Source organism: Miscanthus floridulus, chromosome 17 (genome assembly GCF_019320115.1).
Source record: "Miscanthus floridulus cultivar M001 chromosome 17, ASM1932011v1, whole genome shotgun sequence".
In the NCBI taxonomy this organism is placed as follows: domain Eukaryota; kingdom Viridiplantae; phylum Streptophyta; class Magnoliopsida; order Poales; family Poaceae; genus Miscanthus; species Miscanthus floridulus.
This window is the reverse complement of record NC_089596.1, coordinates 45122430-45145913: the sequence shown is the minus strand read 5'-3', so window position 1 is coordinate 45145913 and position 23484 is coordinate 45122430. Positions and strand designations below refer to the sequence as shown.

Below are 23484 nucleotides of genomic sequence, written 5' to 3'. Positions count from 1 at the left end.
TAAGATGCTCAAGAAGCTAACTAAGAATGGTGTCAAGTTTGATGGCAAGAAGAAATTCTTCACTAGTAATAGAAGGAAGCCTATCTCCGAAATGGATTGTTACACTTGTGAAGAACTTGGTCATCTAGCTCATCAATGCCCCAAACCCAAGAAAGACAAGTACAAGAATAAGCATAAGAGCAAGAAAGATGACTCAAGTGATAAAGATGATGATGAGAAGAAGAAGAATAAGCCATACAAGAAGAAGGATGGCAAGAAGGAATTTCATAAGAAGAAGAATGGTAAGGCATACATTGTTGGTGATTGGCTCACGGACATTGAATCATCAAGTGGCTCATCCGATGATGAAAGTGAGAATGAAAAGAAGGTGGCCGCTCTTGTGATTAATTCTTCACTATCTTCACCGACACCGCCGTCATCATCCTCTATATAACTATGCCTTATGGCCAAGGGTGAACGAAAGGTACAAAATGATGATGATAGTAGTGGTGATGATAATGCTAGCAATGATGAAAGTGATAGTGATAGTGACGAAGAATTTGAATCACCTTCTTATGATGATCTTGTCAAGTTGCTAAACCAATACATTAAAATTATTAGAAAGATAAGAGCTAAAAATGAAAAGTCAGAAGGGGACTCACTCTTAGCGAAATATGACAGCCGAAAAAGCTAGTGTTGAGCTTAGAGAAGAAAATAAAATTATGTCATCCAAACTCAAGGAGCTCAAAACCTCTAAAAATGAGCTTAAAGAAAAACATGATAAAGTTGAGGGGATACATAATGAACTCACCACTAGTTACAATTTAATAAAAGAAGAGTACATCAATCTCAAGATTAATCATGACAATCTTGTTCTTTCTCATGAGTTATTATCCAATGAGCCACATGATGCTACTAACAATCTTGTTAAGATTGATATAGCTACATAATGTGATGACTTGATTGTTGAGAGCATTGAGCAAGGTTCTCGTAGTAAAGGCAAGAAAGTGGTTGAGTCTGACAACTATGATAATTATGTCAAGCTCAAGAATGAGAATGAAAAGCTCAAGAAAGATCTGAAAAAGCTATCAACCACTAACATAATTGTGATAGAGAATCTTAACAAAGATTACGATATGGCTCTTGAGAATGAGATGCTCAAAGAAGAGAACAAGAGACTCAAGATTGAGAAAGATCATGATGAACTTAGAGAAGAAAACAAGAAGCTCAAGTTGAAGAAAGAGCATCTCAAGACCGATTTGAGCAAGTTCACAAGAGGCCAATATCTCCAAAGAGAGCTACTCATGAACATTGTGATAAAGATAGATAGAAGTGGTATTGAGTACTTGACAAATCAAGAGAAGAAAGCTCAAGCTCACCATCAACAACAATACAAGCCAAAGCCTAAGCCAAAGAGATGCTTTGAGTATGGACGAGGTCACTTTGCTCATGAGTGTCAAACTCCACCACCACAACCCTTGCCTAAGCATGCTAAACCCTTTGTCTTCAATGCTCACTATATGCTTAGAAATGATTCTAGTGGAAAGATGAAAGTCATGTTCTTAAGTCCACCTAACAAGAATATGCTTAAGCAAATTTGGGTTGCAAAGTCACTAGTTGAGAAAGTTAAGGCCCCCCATCAAGTTTGGGTCCCTAAACAATAAGCTTGATCTCTTGTGTGTAGATGAACTACAAGACCGGTTGAAGTAATTGGTTATTAATAGTAGTTGTACTCAACATATGACCGGTGATCCTCGTATGTTCACCTCACTAGATGAAGAAGTAGATGGTCAAGAAAGAGTTACATTTGGTGATAATTTAAAGGGCAAAGTTCAAGGATTGGGCAAAGTTGCAATATCAAATGATCATTCAATATCAAATGGGCTATATGTTGCTTTATTGAGGGTCAATTTGCTATCCGTTGGTCAATTATCTGATCTTGGCTTTCAATGTTTGTTTACCGAGAAGGAAGTGGCCGTGTCAAAGAAAGATGATGATCAAGTTATATTCAAGAATTTTAGATACAACAACCTATATCTAGTGAATTTTACCTCCGAAAATGCAAACTTGAAGACATGCTTATTCACCAAAACATCACTTGGGTGGCTTTGGCATAGAAGACTTGCATATGTTGGGATGAGCTCACTCAAGAAGTTAATGAAGAATGAATTTGTGAGAGGTTTGAAGGATGTGAAATTTGAGAAGGACAAGCTTTGTAGTACATGTCAAGCCGGCAAGCAAGTTACAAACACTCATCCAACCAAAGCTTACATGTCAACAACAAATGTACTAGAGCTTCTACACATGGATCTATTTGGACGTACAACTTACAAGAGTTTGGGAGGCAATCTCTATTGTCTTGTGATAGTTGATGACTACTCTAGATATAATTCGGTGTTCTTTCTTCATGACAAGACCGAAGTGGCCGCATGTTTCAAGAAGTTTGCCAAGAGAGCACAAAATGAATTTGAAGTGAAGTTCAAGAAGATAAGAAGTGACAATGGAAAAGAATTTGACAACACAAATATTGAAGCATATTGTGATGAAGTTGAACTCAAGCATGAGGTCTCCACAACATAAACTCCTCAACAAAATGGTACAGTAGAGAGAAAGAACCGAACACTTATCACCCTTATAAGAACAATGCTTGATGAGTATAATACATCCGAAGCTCTATGGGTGGAAACTATCAACACCACATGTTATGCATCCAACCGCCTATTTCTTCAAAAGTTTGTTGACAAGACCCCTTATGAGTTGCTAAATGGGAAGAAGCCGGACGGCTCATTCTTTCGGGTGTTTGGTTACAAATGCTACATCTACAAGAAGCGGCAATACCTAGGGAAGTTTCAAAGATGTGATATTGGTTTTCTTGTTGGTTACTAATCAAAGTCCAAAGCATATTGAGTATTTAATCATGCCACCGGCTTGGTTGAAGAAACATGATGTAGAATTTGATGAATCTAACGGCTCCCAAGGAGCACATGAGAATCTTGATGATATAGGTGATGAACCATTGAGAGAGGCTATGAAGAACATTTCGGTTGGAGACATCAAGCCCAAAGATGATAAAGTTGATGTACAAGTGATTGATCCAACCTCTTCATCAAATGTGCCACAAGATGATGATAAAGATGGAAGAGTAGAAAATGAAGATACTCATGTCTCCCATGATCAAATGGTGGCACAAGCTCAAGATGTTGATGCTCCACAATCTCCTCCTCAAGTGATTGATAGAAGAAATTCACCCATACAACAAGCACATCCATAAGATCTCATCACAGGGAGTTCTTCAAAGGGTGTAATGACTCGCCCTAAAAAACTTGCCTCATTTATTGAACATCACTCATTTGTTTCTTGCATTGAGCCTAAAAATATAGAAGCTCTTCAAGATTCGGATTGGATAAATGCCATGCATAAAGAGTGAACAACTTCATCCGAAATAAAGTTTGGACACGTGAAGAGCGACCACAAGATGCAAGAGTCATTGAAACAAAGTGGGTGTTCCGTAACAAACAAGATGATCAAGGCATCATTGTGAGGAACAAGGCAAGGCTAGTTGCAAAGGGGTTATCTCAAGTTGAAGGGTTGAATTTTAGAGAGACCTTTGCATCGGTTGCAAGACTTGAAGCCATTCGTATCCTTCTTGCATATGCATCCCATAATGAAATGAAATTACATCAAATGGATGTTAAAAGTGCATTTTTAAATGGTTTCACAAATGAATCAGTCTATATTGATCAACTTCCCGGGTTTGAAGACCTTAGATATCATAATCATGTCTATAGGTTGTCCAAGGCGCTATATGGGCTTAAGCAAGCCTCAAGAGCGTGGTATGAGGGTCTTCGGGATTTCCTCATTGAGAAGGGCTTTACCATTAGGAAGGTCGATACCATACTATTCACCAAGAAGCTTGGAGAGATTTTCTATTTATAGCCCTCATGAAAATAGAGCCGTTATACCCCTTCACTGGGCACAGCTCGGGGTGACCGGACGCTCCGGTCAGATCGACCGGACGCACCCTGCCAGTGTCCGATCAACGGATGCACGCCACGTGTCGTCTCCGTTCAACCTCAGTTGTTTGATGTCAGCGGTCAAGTGATGACTGGACGCAGCACAGTGCCAAGACCGGACGCAGGACCCCAGCGTCCGGTCACTTCCAGTAAGGTTCTAGTCACGACCGGACGCGTCAGTTTGATCACGATCGGACGCAGGACTCCAGCGTCTGGTCACTTCTAGTAAGCTCCCAGAGTTGCTCAACCACGACCGGATATGTCCGGTCGGTCATGATCGGACGCAACATCAGCGTCCGGTCCTTCTCCTCTTCTCTATGTTGCCACGTCAGCAGGACCAGACGCACCCACCCAGTGTCCAGTCACGAAGTGACCCAACGTCCGGTCGAAGACCGACGCCTGCGCCTTCACTGCTGCCACTGACCAGACGCAGGACCCCTGCATCCGGTCACTGCTTGACTAGCGTCCGGTGCAATCTGTGAAACACTATCTTTTCTGTACAGGTCGTCGGTGGCACCATCGGACTGTCCGCACTCTACGGGCGGACACTCCGCCGGTGAAGTTTCAAACCCTTCACGTCTCCGTTTCATCACCGAGTTGATCCACATCAACTCCAACTTCATCTCATTTGTAAATGTGCCAACACCACCAAGTGTACACCATCATATGTATGTGTGTTAGCATTTTCACAATTATTTTCTAAAGGATTAGCCACTCAACTTGCCACGCCACTCGATCCTAGCGGCGATGCAAATTTAGATCACTCGAGTGACACTAGATGACTGATATACAAACAAGTTTGCCCCTCTTGATAGTACGGCCATTTATCCTAAACCCGGTCATAAACTTCTCTACACACCTATGACCAGTGAAATGAAATGCCCTAGATTATACCTTTGCCTTGCGTATTCCATTTCATCTCCTCCAATGTCGATGCAACACATGCACTAACATGATCAACAATGATATGATCCATTTCATATCATCACGTGATCATATTGGTTCATCGATCTTGACTTCACTTGCTTTTCATCGTTGCCTTCGTCCATCGACGCCAAATCTTGCTCAAGCTTCACCGCCACGTGGTCCATCGCTCTAAAGCCTCCGACTTGCCCTTCACGCTTGCAACCTATCCATCAAGTCAAGTCTTGTCTTGATCTTCTCCACCTTGATCACATGACTCAATGTCATGACTCATGTGCAATGAGCTCCTTCATCATCACATGTGTGAGCTTTGCAACATCTCCAAGCCATTTTCACCTTCATGGCATATGTTGCTCACACACATGTACCTGTGGACTAATCACCTGTGTATCTCACATAAATATAATTAGTCCATCTAGGTTGTCACTCAATTACTAAAACCACACAAGGACCTTTCAGCAGCAGACACAGTCAGCAGAGCAGACAAAGGACGCTCAGCACGGAGAGTAGGTTGAGGAGGCAGAGCAGGCAGCACAGCCACAGCTTCGATGCTCCAGTCGTACACGTACTCAGGTATCACCGAGGCCTCAGACACAGAGGTGAGGCTCTCGTCCACCTCCCAGACCACAGCCAGACAGGTGCAGCAGCTACGGTTTGTATAGTTTGAGGATTGGTTTCCACCGAGGAGGGATGAGCGTGCGTCAGAGCACTTCTACATCGTGCTGCAGGAGGATTTCTATCAAGCTTATCTCAATAGCGGTGTTGCTTTCAGATCTCAGCAGGTTTGCTCCATAGAGTCTCTAGTTGCAGCTGTAGGCGAGCAGATCCGTCCTCACCTTTCTTATCTGCCAGGCTTACAGATCTTCTTGGACAAACTGGTCGCTATGTTCCGTCATGGGTTCGTGAGTTCTACTCCTCTCTATGGATTGACCCGAGATACAGATTTATTCACTTTGCCTTCAGAGGCCGTGACTATAGGCTCCAGAGCTCGAGGGTCAGAGAGATACTGAGGATTCCTGAGTCACCTATTCGCCTTCATGAGGTATGCTATGGACAGACAGAGCCTCCGAGACGCCCTCACGGCGGACTTATGCCACTTACAAATCTTATCAGACCATGCTTCACAGAGCTGTTTGGCAAGGGGTCGAGCTGGGCACCACGTGACCTTACACCTATAGCTCGGCTCCTTGATGCTATTATGAGGAGGACTCTGCTCCCGAGGATGGGCTACCGCGAGGGCCTGACTCATATTCAGCTATGGCTAGTGTATCACCTGGTGTCTCAGACTGTCTTTGATATTTGGGATGTGATGCTTTCAGAGATGGAGGACACACTAGCAGAGGGCTTCAGAGGTCACCGTTAGCTGTCTTATGCTCATTGGATCACTTTCCTACTCTGAAAGGTAGTTACACACAAGTCCCCAGAGACAATGGCAGAGTGGACAGGTGCTACTACTGAGTTTTCATCGTATGACATGAGCCAGATGCTACGTCACAGTCGTGCGAGGACTCCTCGCCAGCCGAGCCATCGCCCAGAGGTACCAGAGACAACAGCTCAGCAGGATGAGATCATCAGGGGCATTGCAGCGATAGAGGAGGAGCGGCTTGATGCACAGGAGGAGGATAAGGTGGAGAGCGACTCGAGTGACAGGTCAGATGATGAATATCAGCCGATTCCACAGATGGATCCTCGACCACATGACAGAGAGGATAGTGGCTCCAGCTCTGCTCAACCACAGCCATCGCAGACTGACCCAGCACTTCTCGCTATACTTGAGCGGATGAGACAGGACTAGGCCTACTAGGCACAGGAGACCGCAACTGCACTTGCTCAGCTTCAGGCTCGACAGGATGAGTTTTAGAGGCAGTAGCAAGCCATGCATGTTAGATTTAGGGGGAGCGTGTGAGATAGTTTCGATTCGATTATTTTGGTCTCTTGATTCGATTCTTTTGGTCTTTTGTGTGTGAGACTTCGTGCATTCATGTTTACTTTTATGCATAGTATTATATACATGTGATGGTGAGATTTATGTGACATGTGTGCTCTCTACATTGATATATGTATATGTCATGTCACTTGGTTATGCTCATTTGCTTTGCTTTCATATTTTACTCCGATTCAAATGAGTTTTACTTTATGTACTCATGCTTAATTCATATCTTTTGAGTACACCATGTTGGCTTGAGTCATATAAGCATGCATAACCCATTTGTTCTTATTGTCAAAAGCTTATATGAACCAAGCATGTTGAAAACCTCACTCATCTCTTTTACATACTCGAGGTTGTGTTGTCATCAATCACCAAAAAGAGGGAGATTGAAAGCATCTTGGCTCCTAGCTGGGTTTCGGTGATTAATGACGACACGAGATTACTATGATTAACGTGTGTTTTGCAGAGGCAATTTGAGTTAGGTCATATTAATGGAAATTGATTGGACAATCATGGTTGTCATACCCCTGTCGATGGAAATCATTTTGGTTTTCAAAGAATGGACGACAAGGTTAAAGACGGACTAGTTCTAAGTGTCGTTTGGTGTTGGAGAGACACTTAGAGTAGTTTAGTACTTTGTTTTTTCTTTGACCATACTATCAAGGGTTGTATGGACTAGTAGCTTAACCTAGGTGAGTCTAATGGATTAGGTATGTGTCGATGTTTCACCACCGATAGCCTGCCACGGGGGTACCCGGGGCAGTATGTTCGGGCTTCAGCGTATGCTGAACTCGACGGTAAACGCAAGAGACAGTCGATTTATCCTAGTTTGGGCCCTCGATTATGATCGAGTAATAGCCCTACGTCTAGTCAGCCTTAGCCTTTGCGTTGGATTGATTATCAAGTGTCGTACAGTTGTTGTTCTCTCAACTCCCGATCCAAGGAGCCCTGCCCTCCTTTATATAGTCAGAAGGCCAGAGTCCTAGTCGGTTTACTATATAGAGTCCTAGTAGGATTACATGGTAGTATTACTACTAGGATTACATGGGAAGAATCCTAGTTAGACTAGATCTTCTCTTTTCCTTGCGGGGTATCCTGTGGGTCCCGCATCGACAAGCCTTCGAGCACTTCATGGTTGAAACCTGGAAGCCTCGTCTTGTTCCTCTTGTCGAGTAGGAACAAGGGTCGTCCGAATGCTTTCTTGAGTGAAACCATGTAGTGCTTCTTTGGATCTTCGAGTGGTGTGTGCTTTTTGAAAAAAGTTCATCCATCTGGGTGTAGCCCCCGAGCCTCTTGCTATTTGGAACAAGGAGCTGGAGGATCTTGTCTTGAAATTGCTCTGTTTCTTCGTTGAAGGTCAAAAAGAACTTGGATATGGCTCGGTCCGGGTTCTTTTTGTCGTAAGGTCTTGATGTGGTCTGCCTTGAAGAAGTCTTTTCTGTGACGTGCGCTTTTTTGAAGAAAAAGTGTGCGGAATGCTTTGCCGACTAATGTTCTTGAAGCGGCATGATTCCCACAGCAACCTGAGTGTATTTCATCTAAGATCTCTTTGCCTTTTTCGAATGAGACACATTTTAGGAGTACTCCTGATGATGCCGCTCTTCTGTAGAGCTTGTCCCCTACTAGGACGTAGTTTTTGCTTCTGCGAACAATTCGGGTAGCCTCTTCTTTTTCTGCTGGCAACTTATTTATTAGAGATATAAATAGATATGTATAGCCTGACTTGTATTGTACTTCATATTACTTGTACTCCAAGCCTTCTCGGCTATATATATGAAAGGCCACCCCCGCTTATTAGGTGTGCGGTGTATTATCTCTCTACATGGTATCATAGACCGGGCAAATTAGGGTTTCCTCTCTTCCGCTGCCCTAGCCCTACCTCTCCCGGCGCCGCCCCCCTACCACCTCGGCGCTGCCCCCCCTGTTATGGCCACCAATGGATCCTCCTCGACCGCAACCTCTGGGATGTCTGGATCACCATCCATGCCGGCCATGACAGACGCCCCTGCTCCTATGATCTTCTCCTACGCGACCATCAACGTGCGCCAGCACGTGCCGATCACCCTTGATCTCAAGCTGCCGAACTACACCAAGTGGTCTGCCTTCTTCACCGCTATGTGCGGCAAGTTCGGCCTACTTGGCCACATCGACGGCTCCATCCCGGCACGCCCTACTGATCGCACATGGTCCCAGCCAGATGCTTGCGTCCGGAGTTGGATGTATGGCTGCATCGACGACAGCGTCCTCGACCTCGCCATGGAACCTGAGCAGACTGCCCGTGATCTCTTTGTTGCCATTACCAATCTGTTTCAGGCAAACCAGGAGACACGCGCCGTCGTCCTAGGTCAAGAGTTCCACTCTATGACCCAGGGTGATTTGTCCATCGACGCCTACGCCCAGCGCATGAAGCACACGGCTGACGCTCTCCGTGACGTTGGCCACACCGTCTCTGAGCCCCAGCTGGTCCTCAACCTTCTTCGCGGCCTCAATCCGCGCTTCACCAACACGGCGGACATCATCGCCAATGCGGCGGTTCTTCCATCGTTCATCTCCGCCCACAACACCCTTCGGCTCAAGGAGCTCCACCTCGCCAACGATGCCAAGGTCTCCTCCGACACCGCCCTTACTGCCGTCGCCCCGTCCACGACTTCAGCGACTACGGCCTGCACCTCCCCTTCCTGCCGCTCCTCGCCCTCCGGCACCAACCCCAACGGCGGCGGCTATGGTGCACGTGGAGGCGGCGGCAAGGGCAAGGGCAAGGGCAAGGGCGGCTACGGTGCGCGTGGAGGCAACAACGGCGGTGGCAGCCGCCACCAACAGCCACCCGCGGCGTCCCCTGGCCTCCTGGGCGGGCGTCCCGGCCCCGGCGTCCAGCCGACTGGTCCTTGGGTCTACATGAACCCGTGGGCTGGTCCTTCTCCGTGGGCTCCTCAGCCGTAGTGGCGTCCTCCAATGGCACCTCTGCCGCAGGCCCACACGTCCTTCGCACCGCCTTCTACGTCCGGTGGCTGGGATCAGGGCGCTCTCATTGCCTCCCTCATCCAGATGGCACTGCAGGGAGGCGCCAGCCCCTGGGTCCTCGATACAGGAGCTACATCTCATATGTCCTCCCACGACGGTATACTTCTTTCCCATCTACCTCATTCACCGTCCTTCATCACAGTCGACAATGGGTCCTCCATTCCAATTTCTAGTTGTGGCACTTCCATTCTTCCTATAGCTGATCATATTTTTCAACTGAATAATGTTCTTGTCGCTCCACATCTTGTTCAAAATTTGTTATCTGTTCGTCAGTTTACTCACGACAATAACTGCTCCATTGAGTTTGACGCTTTTGGCTTCTCTGTTAAGGATCTACAGACCAAGACCGAGATTCTGCGTTGCAATAGTGGCGGGGAGCTCTACACCCTTCCACATTCCAGTCAACCTGCTGCAGCCTGTCATGTCGCCGCCATCCTCATTGTGGCATTCACGTCTTGGTCATCCAGCACCTGCAGCCATAGCCACACTTAATAAACTTTCAGCTATCTCTTGTAATAATGCAGCCCGTGGTATTTGTCATGCCTGTCAACTTGGCAAACACACATGGCTGCCCTTTACTAGTTCATCGTCTCGCTGTTCAGCACCTTTTCAACTTGTTCATTGTGATGTCTGGACGTCTCTAGTTCTTAGCGTGTCTGGATTTAAATATTATCTTGTGCTTGTTGATGATTATAGTCATTATTGCTGGACGTTTCCTCTTCGGCATAAATCAGAGGTTCATGCACATATTGTCGATTTTACTAATTATGCTTACACCCAATTCAGCCTGCCTGTCCAGTGTTTTCAGGCGGATAACGGCACTGAGTTCATCAACAATGCCACGTCTACCTTTCTTGCTAGCCGCGGCATTCTTCTTCGCACTTCTTGCCCTTACACGTCTGCTCAAAATGGGAAAGCTGAACGGATATTACGCACGCTAAACAATATCGTGCGCACCCTCTTGATTCATGCCGCCATGCCTTCAGCTTACTGGGCCGAAGCTTTAGCCACCGCCGTTCTTCTACTCAATCGGCGCCCGTCTTCCTCCATCAATAATGGTATTCCCTATCACCTCCTTTATCACAAGATGCCTGACTACTCCTTGCTTCGAGTCTTTGGTTGCTTATGCTACCCAAATCTTAGTGCCACGACACCTCATAAATTGGTTCCTCGCTCATCCGCTTGCGTCTTCATCGGGTACCCCTCTTCACAAAAGGGTTATCGTTGTCTCGATCTCTCCACTCGCAAAGTCATCGTCTCCCGTCACGTGATTTTTGATGACTCACTTTCTGTTTGCGGTTGCCAAACCACCTACGGAGTCACTTGATTTTTTATTACAGGATCGTTTTCCTGCACCTGTGCCAGCTCCTCCTGTTGGCGCTCCGGTCCGGCTCTCTACTCGGCCGACTTTCGACGACGACGACACCCTGGCACTGGACCCGGCCATCCTCTGACATGGTCCGGTCCTTCAGGGTACTGCTGCCCTACACCGGCAGCCCCTGGCGCGTCCTCTGCTGCTGACATCCTGCTTGCTGCTCAGGGAGCAGCACGTCTGCCGGCTCCTGCTTCATCACGACCGGCTCAGGGAGCAGCACGTCTGCCGGCTCCTGCTGCATCACGACCGCCGGTGCTCTTCCAGTACAGCCGGCGTCCTCGACCGTCATCTGTGCCCCAGGCACAGGTCACGCCTCCTCCACCGGCGCCTCAGCCGGCTCATGCACCTGAGCCGGTCCCTGCTGCTCCATTGCGCCGTGTGACACGGCAACAGACTGGAATGCTCCCGCCTCCGCCGGAACGCCTGACTTACTCCGCCACGCATGCCTCATCGCTTCCTGCCAATTATCGCAGCGCCCTTGCTGATCCAAATTGGCGGGCTGCGATGGTGGATGAATACAAGGCACTTGTTGACAATGGCACTTGGCGACTCGTACCACGGCCTCCTCGTGCCAACATTGTTTCCGGCAAGTGGATCTTCAAGCATAAGTATCACTCTGATGGCTCTCTTGCTTGTCACAAAGCTCGGTGGGTTGTTCGAGGATTTTCTCAGCAGTATGGCATCGACTACGAAGAGACTTTCAGTCCAGTTGTTAAGCCAACAATGATTCGGGTTGTTCTCAGCATTGCTGCGTCTCGTGCCTGGCCAATTCATCAGTTGGATGTCAAGAATGCCTTTCTTCATGGTCATCTAAATGAGATTGTTTACTGCCAGCAGCCACCTGGATTCGTCGACCCGGCTGCACCTGACCATGTCTGCTTGTTACAGAAGTCTTTGTATGGGCTCAAGCAGGCACCTCGGGCATGGCACCAGCGATTCGCTACCTTCATTCAGACCTTGGGCTTCGTCGCTTCAGTGTCAGATACTTCTCTTTTTGTGTTCAAGGAGGGCACCAGTGTTGCTTACCTGTTGCTTTACGTCGACGACATTGTCCTCACAGCATCCTCGCTTGCTCTTCTTCGACATATTACTGAGCGCCTTAGCTCAGAGTTCGCCATGACTGATCTCGGGGACCTTCATCATTTCCTCGGGATTTCTGTCACTCGTTCTGCTGACGGCCTTTTCCTGTCACAGTGGCAGTATGCAGTTGATCTTCTCCAGCGGGCTGGTATGATTGAGTGTCACTCTACAGCCACCCCAGTCGATGCACGCGCCAAACTGTCAGCCACTGATGGCTCACCAGTTGCCGATCCAACACAATACCGGAGTCTCGCCGGCGGTTTACAGTACCTCACATTGACTCGTCCCGACATTGCCTATGCAGTTCAGCAGGTCTGTCTCTTTATGCATTCTCGGCGTGAACCTCATCTGGCGCTGCTCAAGCGGATTTTGCGATACGTCAAGGGTACATTGTCTACCGGTCTTCACCTCGGTACCGGGTCTCTTGACACTCTCACAACATACTCGGATGCTGATTGGGCTGGCTGTCCGGATTCTCGGCGGTCTACGTCTGGATACTGTCTTTCTTGGTGACAATCTAGTGTCTTGGTCCTCCAAACGGTAGACTACAGTTTCTTGTTCCAGCGCGGAAGCTGAATACCGTGCTGTCGCCCATGCTGTTGCTGAGACTTGTTGGCTTCGTCAGCTACTTCAGGAGCTTCACACTCCTCTTACTTCGGCGACGATTGTATACTGTGACAATGTCAGTGTAGTCTACATGACGGGTAATACTGTTCATCATCGCCGCACGAAGCATATAGAGATTGACATTCATTTTGTTCGCGACAAGGTTGCTCTAGGACAGGTTCGGGTCCTCCATGTCCCTTCATCCCATCAGTTCGCGGACATTATGACCAAAGGCTTGCCTGTACAGTTGTTTACTGATTTTAGGTCCAGTCTTTGCGTCCGAGATCCTCCCGCTGCGACTGCGGGCGGCTATTAGAGATATAAATAGATATGTATAGCCTAACTTATATTGTACTTCATATTACTTATACTCCAAGCCTTCTCGGCTATATATATGAAAGGCCACCCCCCTTATTGGGTGTGCGCTGTATTATCTCTCTACATTATTCTCTTTGATATAATCAATAAAGACCTGGGTCCATGATGCTGTGACCACCAGAATCTGTGCGCCTTTGGCTTGGAGTTCAGGGGTTATCTCATCGGGTTGTTTGATAGATGGAGCTAACAACTCCTCTATGAACACACCTGGTGGGACCTTCGCCCTGTCTGATCCGAGTTTGGCGAGGATGTCTGCTGCAATATTGGAGTCACGCAGGACATGTAGAATTTCTAATCCTTGAAAATGTTTTTCGAGCTTTCTTATTTCAGCACAATAAGCGCCCATGTTTTCTTTGGTGCAGTCCCAATCTTTGTTGACTTGGTTGATGACTACTGCCGAATCGTCATATACAAGTAATCACTAGATTCCGAGGGTAATTGCCTCTTTGAGTCCGTGGATGAGAGCTTCATATTCTGCTTCATTGTTTGTAGCTTGCCACAATATCTGAAGGACATACTTGAGTTGTTTTCCGTCTGGAGAAATGAAGAGGACGCCTGCGCCGGCGCCACCTAACTTGAGTGATCCATCAAAGTACATCTTCCAATGGTTAAGGACGGTATTTGACATAGGTTGTTGAATTTCTGTCCACTCGGCAACAAAATCGGCAAGGGCTTGAGATTTAATTGTCTTCCGTGGTGTGAAATTGATATTGAGAGCACCAAGTTCAACTGTCCACTTAGATATGCGCCCTGTTGCGTCTTTATTGTGTAGGATGTCTCCGAGTGGGAAATCCGTCACCACGGTAATCTTGTGGCTTTCAAAATGGTGGCGAAGCTTGCGTGAACTGATCAGTAGGGCGTAGAGTAGTTTTTGCACATGCGGGTACCGGATTTTTGATTCTGATAGTACTTCGCTGATGTAGTATACGGGACGTTGTACTTTATATACGCGCCCTTCTTCTCTTTCCATGACTATTGCTGTGCTGATCACAGTAGAAGTAGCCGCAATATACAGCATCATGTCTTCGTCTTTATTTGGAGGTGTGAGGATGGGCGAGGAGGTGAGGTATTCTTTAAGTCTTTTGAAAGCTTGGTCTGTTTCTTCTGTCCACTCGAACTTGTCTGTCTTCTTTAGTAGTTTAAAGAAAGGTAGCCCTTTTTCGCCGAGTCTTGATATGAAACGATTGAGGGTCGTCATGCAGCCTGTTAGTTTCTGCACATCTTTGACACTTCGAGGAGGTTCCATCTCTGTTATGGCTCGAATTTGCTTGGCGCTGGCTTCGATTCCCCGATGACTGACTAAGAATCCGAGTAGTTGTTCTGATGGAACTCCGAATACACACTTGTTTGGGTTCAATTTCCAACTCCATCTTTTCAGGTTTTCGAAGGTTTTCTTTACGTCTTCAATTAGTGTATCCGGGTTCTTTGTTTTTACTACTACGTCATCCACGTATGCTTCTACGTTTTCGTCGATCTGTTCACCAAGGCATGTTTAGATAGCTCTTTGGTAAGTGGCACCAGCGTTCTTGAGTCCAAACGACATGGTCTTGTAGCAGTAGGTATCGAAAGGAGTGATGAAGGATGTCTTGCTCTGATCTTGTTCCTTTAATACGATCTGGTGATATCCTGAATAGCAATCAAGAAAGGATAATAGGGCAGATCCTGCTGTTGAATCAACTATCTGATCAATACGTGGTAGTCCGAATGGATCTTTCGGGCAGTGCTTGTTGAGATCTATGTAGTCAACGCACATGCGCCACTCATCCGTGTTCTTTTTCTGTACTAGAACTGGGTTTGTTAGCCAATCTAGATGAAGGATTTCCCTGATGAATCCTGCTGCCATTAGTTTTATGATTTCTTTTTTAATTGCTGCCTTCTTGTCGGGTGAAAACCGTCGTAGCCGTTGCTTCACAGGTTTGGAGCCTTCGTTGACATCGATTCCGTGCTCAGCCAACTCTCTTGGGACACCTGGCATGTCGGCCGGCTTCCAGGTAAAGATATCTTTGTTGTCTCGAAGAAAGTTGGTGAGCGCGAGTTCCTATTTTGTCAAGAGGTGGGCGCTGATGGTTGCCGTTTTGGAGGGATCACCAGTGCTCAAGTCGATTTGCTTAACGTCGGCTTCTTTTGGTGGTGCGAGGATGCTGGGCTTTTTAGCCGGTATCTCTAGTTCTTCTGGGCTTATTTCTGCGGCAATAGTAGCTATTTCTTTTCTTCCACTGGCGGTTTGTGCTTTTGCTGCAATTTGGATTGCTTGAATGTCGCAGTCAAAAGCGCGCTTCAAATCACTTCGAAGGGAAAGAACACCATTAGGCCCTGGCATTTTAAACAATAGGTATGGGTAATGCGGTATTGCCATGAATTTTGCTAGTGCTGGGCGCCCGAGGATTGCGTGATATGATGAATCGAAGTCTGCAACTTCAAATTTGATGAACTCTGTACGGTAGTTTGAGGGAGTTCCAAAAGTAACCGGTAGAGTGATTTGCCCAAGTGGCATGGCCACCTTGCCGGGTACTATCCCATAAAAAGGGGTGCTTGTTGGTGTAATCATCCCGGTGAGTTGTAGTTCCATCATCCTTAGTGTTTCTGAAAATATGATGTTGAGTCCGGCTCCCCCATCGATTAGTACTTTTGTGACAGTCATACCGGCGATAGTTGGATCTAGAACCAGTGGGTAATGGTCTGCGTTTCCTACGCTAGTCTATTGGTCTTCTCTTGAAAACTGGATTGGATACTGTGACCAATTGAGATATCTTGTAGTAGTCGGTTCCACTACCATGATGGTTCGTAGAGCTAGCTTTTCTTGATGTTTGCTTCTGGAATCTGGGGCCCCAGCGAAGATTACTGCTACTGTCCCCCTGGATTTTTGGAATCATTTGTCTTCGTGGTTGTCTTCATCTTTTTTCTGATTGCCTTCTTTATTGTTCCCCTTACTATCTTTTCTCGTGTATCGATCTTTGAAGGTGTAGCACTCTCCGATTGTATGATTTGATTTAGGGTGCTAGATGCACTGCATGTTTTCAATGTCGTCATACCTCCTGGGTTTGGAAAACTTCCTTGCTTTGTCAGCTGTCGCTACGGTGTTGTCTGGTCCACGTTTTCTTTCTTGATGTCTGTTGTTTCGATGATTTCGCTTGTCCGGATTGTCTTGGTTGTTTCTATCCGGGAACCTTTCTTGTGTCTTCTCCTCTACAGTAATCATTCTTTCCACTGTGCGTCTGAATTCTTCATTCTTGATGTTTGCTTCTAGAATCTGGGGCCCCAGCGAAGATTACTGCTACTGTTCCCCTGGATTTTTGGAATCCTTTGTCTTCGTGGTTGTCTTCATCTTTTTTCTGATTGCCTTCTTTATTGTTCCCCTTACTATCTTTTCCCGTGTATCGATTTTTGAAGGTGTAGCATTCTCTGATTCTATGATTTCATTTAGGGTGCTAGATGCACTGCATGTTTTCAATGTCGTCATACCTCCTGTGTTTGGAAAACTTCCTTGCTTTGTCAGCTGTCGCTACGGTGTTGTCTGGTCCACACTTTCTTTCCTGATGTCTGTTGTTTCGATGATTTCGCTTATCCGGGTTGTCTTGGTTGTTTCTATCCGAGAACCTTTCTCGTGTCTTCTCTGCAGTAATCATTCTTTCCACTGTGCGTCTGAATTCTTCATTGTTTCTCGGGTGTTCTTTGCAAAAATCCTGAAATTGCCACCTAGCCATGATTCCGTGAGAGAAAGCTTCGATTACTTCTCGTTCAGTGATGTCGTGTACTTGAGCACGTAGTTCGCCAAATCGTCGATAGTAATTTCTGAGACTTTCGCCTCCTTTTTGCTTGAGTCTTTTAATTCTGCGTGGGTGATGGGGTGCGTAATGATACCTGCGAAATTTTCACAGAAAGAGCTTTGCAAGTCTTCCCAATTTCTGATCGACTCTGGATTCAATTTGTCGAACCATTGGAGGGGCATGGTTTCTAGGGCCATTGGGAAGAATAAGGTCTTGATGTCGTCGTCTCCTCCGGCTAGTTCGATTGATTGCGAGTAGATCCTGAGCCACTGCCTTGGTTCGGTCTTGCCATCATACTTAGAGTGGTTGGACGGCTTGAACTTGTGAGGTAGTCGTATTGAAGCAAGTCTATTCGCAAAACGGGGGAATCTATCGTGCGCTCCGGCTTCTTTGTATTCTGATTCGCCACCTCCTTCTAGCCAATTGTCGTCTTGTCGAGAGTAGTTCTGCGTGGCTGTCTGAATGGGTACTTTGCTTCTGATCTTTCTTGGTTGTTCGACTCGGTAGTTTTGATTATGGTCTCTTCTACTTTCCCCGTTGTGACTTCCACTTGGTCCAAGTCTCTCGAAAGCGGACTTCTTTTGATTTTGATCTTCTTGCGCATGAGATGTCGATCTGGCAGGTAGTTTTGAACGGGTTCTTCTGTCGTGCGTCCTTAGGGCTGTTGACCGGAGATAGTTCCGGAGTTGTTCCTGTTTTTCACTGGGATGTGAGATTGCTCTGAGTTCTTCTAGTGCTTCTTGGATCCTGTCGTAGGGTGTATTTGCCGCGCGTCTTTCTTCGACTTCTTGTTCTGATTTTCTTCTATCGTACTCAGCTAGATCTGACTCATATCTGATCCATGCTTCCTTGCGCTGCCTAGCACGACGTTGGCGTTCTTGTTTCAATTTGTTTTTTCTTTCTCTGGCTTGCTTTTGATTTTCGGTCTCACCATCGTGCCCTTGGATAAAGGGTGATATGTTGGACTCAGATTCATCCGATGACCTGATGTTGGGTGCTTCTGGGAGGGCTAATGGTGATCGAGGACGGCGAACCATGAATACTTCTCGTGCGTGAGTTGTTCTGTCATCGGCGTTGGTTTCCGTACTGTCAGAGTTGTTGATAACTTCAGTAGAGGCTTCAAGGTCGCAGATCGAGTCTCCTTCTTGGTAGGGTAGAGCTGTTGTCGTTGTTGTGTCAACTAGCCGGGTACTGCTATCTTCAGGAACAGAACCTGGCCAGTGGATGATGTAGTCTTGAGATATTACGGTTAGTACGAGACCTTCCTGAGCTCCTGTCAGTGATATTCCAAGCACTAGATTAAGAGATCTTTCGAGCTGTGCCTGATAAGACGTTGCCATGTTGCGGAGACCGAACGAAAAAGGACCCGTCTTCTTTAAAGTACTCTGAGTGTACTCCGAGTTGTATTCTTGATAGGTTGATGTCGTGTTCCGGAGCCTTGTCGGAAAAGAACTCGGTTTTCCAAAAGAACTCGGATAAGACTTCGTCTCGGAAGCGGAGCCTGAGTTTGAATCGGATGCGTGAAGCCGTGAAATCTAAAGTTGGATTGGACATCACGAGCTGCGCGAATCTTCCGGCAAGCTGATCTGTCGTTGTCGCCGAAATGGAAAGGTCTTGATGATGATCCGAATTTTCGAGGAGACGGCCTTGGAGCTTGCCATCGTCGCCTGCCTCGCAGATCCACGAACCGAAGATGAAGGTTGATCCCTTCGAAAAAATCATGTTGTCGAGGTCCGTCGAGCTCTCGGATGCAAAGTCACCGAAAGCCCCTACCTGGCGCGCCAGCTGTCGATGTTTCACCACCGATAGCCTGCCACAGGGGTACCCGGGGCAGTATGTTCGGGCTTTGGCGTATGCTGAACTCGACGATAAACGCAAGAGACAGTCGATTTATCCTGGTTCGGGCCTTCGATTGTGATCGAATAATAGCCCTACGTCCAGTCGGCCTTAGCCTTTGCGTTGGATTGATTAAGTGTCGTACAGTTGTTGTTCTCTCAACTCCCGATCCAAGGAGCCCTGCCCTCCTTTATATAGTCAGGAGACCAGAGTCTTAATCGGTTTACAATGTAGAGTCCTAGTAGGATTACATGGTAGTATTACTACTAGGATTACATGAAAAGAATTCTAGTTAGACTAGATCTTCTCTCTTCCTTGCGGGGTATCCTGTGGGTCCCGCATCGACAGTGTGGTGCACACTTATCAAACTTAGCACTAGGTAGCTCAGGAATAGCCCTAAGATCAATTGGAGTCAACTTCATTCATATAGGATCTCGAGTTGAAAGTGAATGGAGGGTCAAATAACTGACCGGACGCTGGTCTGGTTGTGATCGGACGTTGGAGGGTGAGTCCGGTCAGCTGATTTGATCAACTGCAGTCGTCTGGTACTGACCGGATGCTGGTCTGGTTGTGATCGGACGCTGGAGGGAGAGTCAAGTCAGTTGATTTAATCAACTGCAGTCATCTGGTACTGATCGGACGTTGAGTGGGGGAGCACCGGACGCTAGGGTGCCTACGTCCGGTCGACTCCAATAAGGTTCCAGAAAGGATTTTTCTTGACTGGACGCGTCCGGTTGGTGCTGACTGGACGCTGGTCAGAGTCCAGTCAGAGCTTAACGGCTCTGTCTGACAGTGGCAGGCACAACTGACCGGAGCGTCCGGTCAGCCCGCAGAGTGGTGACTCAGCCTCCAAACGTTATGTTTTGAATGAGGGATATAAATACTTACTCCACTCGTCCATAGGAGGTCTCTTGCCCATTTGTTCAGCTGAGAAACACCTTTGGAGTGCAAGGGAGAGCAAGAGCCTAGTGAGGTGATTGAGATTTGATAATCCAAGATTAAGGACCTTATTAGTGCATAGGGAGTAGCAAGTGTGCATCCACCCTTCTCATCAGGCTTGTCTTGGTCAAGTGAAAGTTTGTGCTTGTTACTCTTGGTGATCGCCATCACCTAGACGGCTCGGTGGCAATTGGAAGCTTGGTGATCATCCGACGGAGCTTGTGGATGACCCAAGTTATGCTATGAGCGGTTGTGGGCGATTCACCGCGATAGAGTGTCAAAGAATCAACCCGTAGAGAGCACTTGATCCTTGCGTGGATCAAGGGGGAGCTACACCCTTGCGCGGGTGCTCCAACGAGGACTAGTGGGGAGTGACGACTCTCCGATACCTCAGGAAAACATCGCCGTGTTCATTTCCCTCTCTTTACTTTGACCATTTACATTTGAGCAATTTATTTCATGTCTTTACATTTCTAGAATTGCCATGCTAGAGTAGGATTGGAACCTAGGGTGTAAAATTTTTATGCGGGAGAACAATAAAAACACATTCTAGGCACAAGGGGTGAAATTGGCTAAGTGTAGGACTTAATTATTGCAAGAATTTAGAATTAGCCCAATTCACCCCCTCTTGGGCATCTTGATCCTTTCAGTTTGTATGGCATCGCCTCGCCTCGCCGTGCGCCTTAAACGCCTAGGCGTCTGGAAGGGGGTGACTCGCCACACCTCGCCTTACCGCCTTAATAACTATGCTGTTCACCACAACTGATGGACAGAACATTACTCTTTTGGAAATTGGTTCTAAGACCAGAAGCTTCTCCAAAGAGATTTTTATCAAATCCATTATGATGGCAATATCATTGGCATCAGGTCGAAGAAATAGAACCACATCGTCCACATACAATGAAATCCTGTATTGTAACGGCTGTGTCGAGAGTGGCTGCAACAAACCTTCATTGGCAGCTTTAGAAATCATTTGTCCCAGAACATCCATCACCAAGATGAATAGCATTGGGGATAATGGATCCCCTTGCCTTAACCCACGCCGGTGAGGGATATGCTCCACGGGAATCCCATTCAGAAGCACTTGAGTAGAAGTAGATAGTAACCCAGTAATTATGTCCCTCCAGATCTGCCCAAAGCCGAAGGATTGCAAAACCTCAAGGAGAAAGGGCCAGGAAACCGAGTCAAAAGCTTATAGAAATATCCAACTTGAGGAGGACACGCGGTTGCTTCTGTTGATGCAGGAATCTTGCTGTCTGTTGTACCAGCATAAAATTATCTTGAATGAAACGGCCTTTTATGAAGGCACTTTGGTTTGCTGACACCATTTGGTAACCTGCAAGACGATTCGCTAGTAATTTAGTAATTAGCTTGGCAAAACTGTGAACTAGGCTTATTGGCTGGAAGTCAGCAGCTTCCTTTTTGGGGAGGAGAGTTATATAGGCCGTATTGAGAATCCCAAAATTCATGAATTTTCTGCTCCAAATCGCCGAAACAGCAGCCATGATATCAGACTTGATTATTGACCAGCAGGATTGTAAAAGCGACCTGTAAACCCGTCTGGCCCTCGAGCTTTGTCTGAAGGGAGTTGCTTAATTGTTGCCCAAATTTCCTCTTCTGTGAATGGCTGCTCAAGGTCAGCCAAGTCTAGAGCATTGAGACCTAGCTCTGTCAGATTAAAGGTGCGCTCTATCCATGCAAGTCCCAAGCAGGCCCTCATAGAAGTCATCAACAATTCTAGCTTTGTCCTCATTGGTATATATATGCCCATCTGCAACCATAATTAGGTTCTTCCTCGTCCTGTGTCGAGCATGAAGTTAGAACAGCTTTGTGTTTGCATCCCCGTTCATCCTTGCGGATTGCTATTCACACGGTTTTCTGGTTTCATCATCAAGCTCCTCGTCCTGCTTTTGAATCTTAGATACAATTGCTGGGGTAAAATTACTAAGATACTTACAGTTTAAAATTTGCATTTCACTAAGATACTTACAGGTTGCTGCTTTGCCCCCAGCTCTAATGCCTGATATGAAGTGTTCTATGCTGTATTTGATCCTGAATATACAGGACCACAAGAAGAGGTGATCATGAGGTTCGCAGGTGAGTGTAATTCTTATCTGAAAAAGAATACTTATTTTATTCTTCTGTTGAGCTCTCAGCGTTTTAATTCTGCATCATTTAAGGATAGAAGGTGGTCAAAAGGGTGAAGAAAATAGAGACGATTTACAGCCAGTCGTGCTCTGAGTTAGTAGACAGGGGGCAGCTCAACATCTAAGTCTCTCTGTTCTAAATTATAAATCATTCTGACTTTTTAGATACAACATAAAAATTATGTATCTAGACATAAGTGTATATCTAGATGGATAGCAAAATTTGTGTACGTAGAAAAGCCAGAATAATTAATGATTTAGAACGGAGGGAGTAGTTAGTAAAAAGAGATGATAGTATTTGTATCCTTTGTTTCTCCAGCTTGTACATTCTCATTATGCATGTGTGTATGCGATAGACATCTAAATATATGTGTGTGTATGTGATAGACACCCGAATCTACATGCTGTTTGGTTCACAAACCTAAACGTAAACGCTAACGTAATAAAAAAAACACAGGTAACGTTAATAAAGTAACAGATCACTTGATTTGTTTGTTTTCCCCCACGGTAACGGGAATGGAAAGGGAAGATCTGGAGCGGGGCCCGCGTCCTGGAAGATCTGGAGTGGAGAAGACATGCAGCCAGTCTACGTCCATTCCATTCCATTCATGAATGCATGCACGCGGCATCTCTTGCTTGAATGCGCCTCGTCCAGAAGAAGCGGAGCGGAGTGGACGCGCCACGGGTATCGATTGACGCTCTTATAGCAGGGGTAACAAATTCCTATAGGGCGGTATCTGATTATGGCGTGATTGGATTACGGTTGGACTGAAACAAACACGATCACACGTTATCTAATACCAATGTAATCGGATGACGTTACAAATCCGTGAACCAAACAGCTCGCTAGTGTATGCAAATCTGCATGTGTAATATATTTGCAAATCTGTATGTGTAATGTATTTGCATGTTAAATGAAATTTATTGTGTACTTTAAACCCATGTTATCTTATATAAGGCCGACTCTCTATACCTTTTTTTCCTTTTTTTTTAAAAAAAAAATGCAAACATCATAACTTGTACAGTTATCTAATAGACGAGTTGTGGCTCGAAGATTTTTCAAGATTGTTTCATGTGCTCTAATTTATTTGGGATTGGACCCGCATCCTGCTAGACGCTGCTCCATCGGTCTCAAGGGGACTTAAGTAGCACTATTTATTTACCACAACAAACTCATACATATCGAACTGTGCATTTGTGCGTTCAGACTCAAAAAATATGTAAACTGGTTTGTCCGATTCGTCAAGTCAGATAGTAGCAAAAACAGGCTTACAGTGCTCATCATTTTGATGAAATCCATCAGCAAGGAACTTATTATTTCCATGCTTGTCAATGAGTTGAGACTGCAAAGCTTCTTTTCATGCATAAGATTATCCATCATTGTACTGAGACAGAAATAGATGCATATATGTTAGAATGATAATAAGTTGGTTCCACAAAACATACTGCATACATACATGTATGTGCTAATCAAATAACAAAATATGGA

At 46.1% G+C, this 23484-nt stretch overlaps 1 protein-coding gene across 7 annotated transcripts in view; it reads left to right on the top strand.

The window, feature by feature from the left end:
• LOC136518442 (uncharacterized) overlaps nucleotides 1–22819 on the top strand; it is a 32431-nt gene extending 9612 nt beyond the window's left edge. For 4 of the 7 annotated variants that reach the window (XR_010774495.1, XR_010774494.1, XR_010774489.1 and 1 more), the window contains one exon: nucleotides 21841–22819. The gene's annotated coding sequence lies outside the window, so the exon portion shown is untranslated. The remainder of the gene's footprint in view (nucleotides 1–21840) is intronic. The other 3 variants (XR_010774492.1, XR_010774493.1, XR_010774491.1) reach the window with 3 other exon arrangements.
• Nucleotides 22820–23484: the final 665 nt, after the last annotated feature.